General features: G+C 41.8%; 2 long non-coding RNA genes across 2 annotated transcripts in view; both read right to left on the reverse strand.

The window, feature by feature from the left end:
* LOC109311792 overlaps nucleotides 1-406 on the reverse strand; it is a 1702-nt gene extending 1296 nt beyond the window's left edge. The window contains exon 1 of the long non-coding RNA XR_002101619.1: nucleotides 41-406. This is a non-coding gene — a long non-coding RNA (uncharacterized LOC109311792). The remainder of the gene's footprint in view (nucleotides 1-40) is intronic.
* Nucleotides 1-5339, reverse strand: part of LOC109311791 — a 22387-nt gene extending 17048 nt beyond the window's left edge. Inside the window, exon 1 of the long non-coding RNA XR_002101618.1 lies at nucleotides 5325-5339. This is a non-coding gene — a long non-coding RNA (uncharacterized LOC109311791). The remainder of the gene's footprint in view (nucleotides 1-5324) is intronic.
* Nucleotides 5340-5643: the final 304 nt, after the last annotated feature.

Raw genomic sequence — 5643 nt, forward strand, 5'->3', positions numbered from 1 at the left:
CGGGGCCGGGGCCGAGGGCAGGTGCCTTACTAGTGCTCACCGCCGCCTCCATTCATCTGCGGGCTCCTTCGGGCGGGCTCCGGCCGTCGCGCGGTTGTTCTCGGAGCCTGACACGCTTCCTGCCCCCGAGCCGAGCCGCGCCGCGCTGACCCCGGCCGCGGGGCTGAGCCAGGGACCCTGAGCTGAAGGAGTTCTAAGAAGAAAGAGAGGCGCTGTGAAGGGCTCAGAGGTGCTGCTGGCTCTGCACAGGAGCCTGCTTCCCTTTCCATCCATTCAGCAGGTGTCCCGGAGTATAGCCATCTCCCTCTTCTGTCCTGTGGAGTCGGAGCAACGTCCCAAGCCAGCTGCAGACTCCCTCTGTCCGGGCTGGGCCTTTTCTAGAGACTTTCAGTGAAGTGCCAGGCTGGTTGCTGGAGGCCGGGGGCTGCCCAAGGTGTTCATCTTGTACAGTGTTGTTTTGAAGCGTCTATAACTGGATCTTGCCCCGTTCAGCTTGACCCATGCTTCTCCAACGTGGTTGCGCACAATGGGGAACCATTGGTACAAAATGCTGTAGGAATAGGTCTGGCCTTTTGTAGTGGTTGGCCCACTCCTTTGCTGCCCATAGGTTTGGTTCAGCATCCCCATTCTTTCAGGGCTTCATGTATAAAAGGTTCACAATTTACACCTCCGTCTGTTTGGGTCTTCAGTTAACTGTTGATGGAGTAGGTGATTTTTGTCATCTCTTGCCTTGAGATCATAGCCTCGATTGTTCTGAATGCACTTAGAGCTCCAGTGTCATGTGTGTGTTCAGTGGAGTTTTTCAGCCATAGGGACATGTTGTCACTGTAATACTCCTTTCATACCTGATGATCCATACCATTAGTCTTGCCATCATTAGGGGACTTTCAAGAAGTTTCTTGCTCCATGTGTAGAAAGCCTCAAGTCACCTAAGTTGTCCTTAATGCCATCTTAACTTGCCTTGCTTTTCCAATGCCGTGGTCATGTTTGCTCTCACTTGGTGTTAACAAGTTACTACTTTTCTTTTGGGGCCTGCAGATAAAACCTAAAAGGTTAAATAGATTTGGGGACTAAAATGATTGCATGATTATGATCGTGCCATGTTCTTCAATGAGAATTAATGGTAATATCAAGTGACACCTGCACCAGGGATTGGCTACAGGATGAGTTGTATTGAGGTAGGTTTTAACATCCAATCTTAAATTGTAGTGAAAACTGTGGGGATGCTTGGAAGTGGTTAGTTATTTCAGTATTAATCTGTCTTTATTGGGTGTTCCACTACTACCCAAATATGTGACCATACCACAAAGACACAGCAGCAGAGGTCTGCTGTCCTTTGGAATGGCTAACACTATCACAACTTCTCCTTTTCTAGCAGGAAGTCATTGCAATCTACCATACTCACAGAAAAAATAGTTACAATAGAATGGGTCAAATGGGATAGATGCTAAGTACAGGAGAAGACTGTTTCTTTTCAGAGACTGTTTTATATTTGTAAAGCTGTGGAGAATTGCTCTTCAGTATCACAAATGATATACAAGGACTGCTCAGTACACTTGACCATAAAAATGATACTGGTTGGTATGTTGGGGAAGATGCGAGGTTACTATGTTTTGAACTTCAGTGAGTTCATTGAAAAGATAGTTGGCAAAGTGAGTCACTGTCAGTTGTAACACTTTCAGTTTCTTTCAGTTTATTTATTATTAAAAGCTCTGTTTGGTAAAGTATGATCAAGGAATGCTTTATATCATATCAGCATGGGAATCCCCAAATACTACTTTAATAACAGTTTTAATAGCCATGTAGAATATCTTGCCAAGAACCTATGCACTATGATTAATGAGATACTTCACGGATACATTTACTTAGACCAAAATTGATAGGAACATGCTTAAAGTTACATTGTCTTTAGTAGAAGGTTGCTGTCCACTTAGAGGGGAACAAATAGTTCAACTTAATGATTCATTGTACAAATCTACTGTTGAAACTGAATTCTGCTTATATTTGAGCAATTTATTGGGAACATTTTGCTATTTGGGTTTTAACAGGACTTTTATATCTAGGCTATATTATGGGATGGACAGTACTTTAGGAATACTCTGAAAATCATTTTAGTGCATACTGCAACAAGTTAAGTTGTCATATAAAGGCCAAAAAATCATTCTTTGATATTCTTCAGTTTAATTTGAGAGCATGATGAAAATTATAAAACAAAATCCAAGATGGAAATGAAGTTGACAAGATTAAACCTATAAAAATAAATTTCCAAATGAAGTGAAGTCATGACACAGCAGCACTGTAAACAAGGAAGATCGCCAGCTGCGTTTAGATAATTGCCTGCATAGAGTAAGTGCCAATTTTAATTTTTAATTGCAAATGGCAATTTTGGCAAATGGGAATGCCAACATAGTACCTTTTATTTGAGCAGTTCTGCATGGAAGTGCTATAAGCACCATTGTAATACAGAGGTGTCTATTAGTAACATTAAATTTAGAGATCTGTCACCTGTTTCTGTTATAACTTCTGTTTCTTTAAGTGCTTTTCAGCTGAGCCACTTGGAGCTCCATTGGGTACAGATTTGGCCAACAGTTTGTCAGCTTTGATATAATTTTGAATAAATTATCCAAATGTATGCATATAGTTCTGATTTAATAACAAATGTCTACACAATTCTCAGTATTTCAGGCACATCCTTTGCCAACCAACTGATTGGTGAATGTAGTTCTCTACACACATTGTAAGGGGAAAAATGGTATATCTTCATTACAAAATATTTTTTTCAAAATGCCATCAAGATACTTACCTTTCTTATTTGCCTTATGTACCCAGTATTCAAATACAGTGTTTCTTTGTAACATTAGTAATGACTTGTCTGTACAGTAGACTTGCCAGGGTAGTTCTTTACTATCGCTCTTATGAATAAAGGCTACAAGTTGTAAATTTTTATTCCAAGAGATTATATCTCTACTTTAAAATGGCTCTAATTTGAGAGTTGGAATAACTTTCTTTTATTTTCCGTGTTTCAGTTTTAAGCTTTACAGTGAGAAATTTCCCATTTTTAAGTGGCACTTATTAGTAAGTTTAGAAACAGTGTCACAGTAAAACTCTCATGGACTCTTTTCTCATAGAAAATTACTTTGAAACTGGGATAAGCATGTAATGTAGTCCAATTTTAAAGGTTTTCCTTTTATATAAGGACTAGGGCCAAAGGCAGGTAACCATATGAGGAACTGGTACAGTCAGCTACACTTTAAAAATCAGTGAATTCTAGGTTTATCTTTGTACAATTTTGTCACTTCAAAACAGATGAGACATTATCCTAGAAATACTTGCTTAGGTGTTTGTTATTGGGCATACTCCTTTCGACTTCATTAGAATTATACTGTCAGGCCCATAAAATTGCATGATCAGCATGTACACATGTACAGGAAGCTTCTCAATGAGTGTCCTAAGGACAGGTCTTCACTTCAAAGTTTTTGCAAAGTTTATTTCCAATCTTCTACCCACAATATAGTTCAAATACTTCTAGTTGCATAGGAAAAAACTTCTAAGATAACCAGTGCTAGCCATCTCTTTATCTTACCTGACTTGGGGGTGGAGTGGGTGGGAGGGGGTCTCTCTCACCTGGCTGGTTTAACTTGACCTTGGAAGTGCTTGCTTTTTAGTGTGGGTGGTGGCAAATTCACTTGGATACTGATAGTTCTTCCCACAATTCCCCTGAAAGGACAGATATGTCAACTGCATGAGAAGTCACTTGGCTGGAAAAGACTCCTGTATCTCAGCAGGTGTATATATCCAATTACAGAAACACTTGGGAGAAAAGGTAGGATATGTGTTTGCTGTAGTGATGTTGACCAGTTTACCCCGCCCAGACTTGAAGCTTGTTCAAAAGGGAAATGTTTTAAGAGTTACATGTAGGCAAGCTGGGAGCAACACTAATGTAGCAAAACTTTTGAACCCTGGATGAAGTAGTGTTAAAGCTGGACTTGTTTTGCTACAACTATATCATTCCTAGCTTGCCCATGTGTAGCTGTTGGAACATAACAGCTCTTCAGAGGTTCAGAGCAAGAGTCCATCCCCCCGCCCCCCTTCTAGAACAGCTCCAAAAGCACGTGTTCATACCCTTAGGTTCAAGTTACACATTACACTTAGAACATACTGAGGGCACTTAATGCAATCATCTGCATGTTTGCTCATTAAATTGTGTTAAGTGCCCTCTGAGCATCTGAAAGTTCAGGTGCCTCTTCAAGTGAGGGTTACCCTAACATAAGCTAGGTAGCACAGCTCAGAGTTAATTTCAGTCTGTTCCACAGAGGTAAAATAAGCAATTTGCAGTCCTTCAGCTTCCCAGGTTTCACTGCTTCCAACCCCCTCATCATCTTGCCCCTGAGGCAAATGGGGAGAGAACCCAGGTGTTGTGGCTCCTAGCTGTACACTCTAGTGGCAAGTCAGAGCTGTACAGGCAAGAAACAGTATTAATCCTTAATGTGTGACTGCTCACAGCACATTCTAACTTTAACACTCCTTAACATTCCACAAATTTAGTATAGTCTAAGTGTAATGTGTAACTCTACCCTCAGCTGATTTGTTCAGAAATGCCTCTAAATAGTCCATCCATACTATCCATTGCTGTACACAAAAAGACAATTGTGTCTTGCACCTAGTGACAAAGTTGGGTTATTTCAGGTTTGCCCCCTCAGTAAGACTGAGTTTGCAACAATATGCTATGTTGTTTTATTTTATATTATTTATAAACATATTATATATTTTACTAATTTTTAAAATACAGAGATTGCCTTAAATTCATATTGTTTCACAGCCTCTTAACTTGGACCTGGATTTGCACAAGCAGTTACAAGCACCCATAGCAAGCTGCCTACATTTCACCCTATACTGTGCTATGGATATGTTGTGCTAAACTATAGTTAAGTTTAAACCTACTGTACCCAAATCAAGATTATTTTGAATTTTTAAGATGCCCCCCAATCATTTAGGTTCTAAAAGCTGTCCCCATCCCTTGCCCTCCCCCACAGTGACTACTTCCCACCACTTATTCCAACAACTTGACTCCCCCTTCCACTGTTTTTCCTGCTGATCTGAGCACAGATGGAGCCCCATACCCACACCTGCCCCATGCTGCAGGGAGACACTGTACTGGGAGCCTAGCTCTGCAGCACACCGGTTCCTCTTTTCCTGCCTAGCACCCCTCCCAACTCCTGTATTCCATGCTGACTGGGGAAGGAAGGAGGACTCTATGCAGGGAATGGCTCTGGGGCTTCTCTCTTTCCTGCCACAACTGATAGTCAGACTACTTTAGCTGGGACCTGTGGGAGCCACTGAACAGGAAAGCCTGGCTGGCTGGCTGGAGGCTGCAGACCAGCATGCAAATTCCTGGCTCCCTGTTAGTGTGGGGGGGAAAAAAGAGTAGGGGACTTGGGCAGGGAGCAGGGTGGGAAGCAGGAATCTGCATGCCACTGGTGCTGTCCCTGCCCCAGCTGGCCTCCCTGCACAGCTGCTTCTCCCAGCTGGAGTGGTCCGATACTCAATTCTAAGATGAGGATTTCTCTGTGATGCATGGAGGAAAAAAATGTCTTGGAATTGAGCAAATACAGTACATACATGGTACAATTATACTTATTTCCA

Source organism: Crocodylus porosus, unplaced genomic scaffold (assembly GCF_001723895.1).
Source record: "Crocodylus porosus isolate Cpor-Errol unplaced genomic scaffold, CroPor_comp1, whole genome shotgun sequence".
NCBI classification, from domain to species: Eukaryota; Metazoa; Chordata; order Crocodylia; family Crocodylidae; genus Crocodylus; species Crocodylus porosus.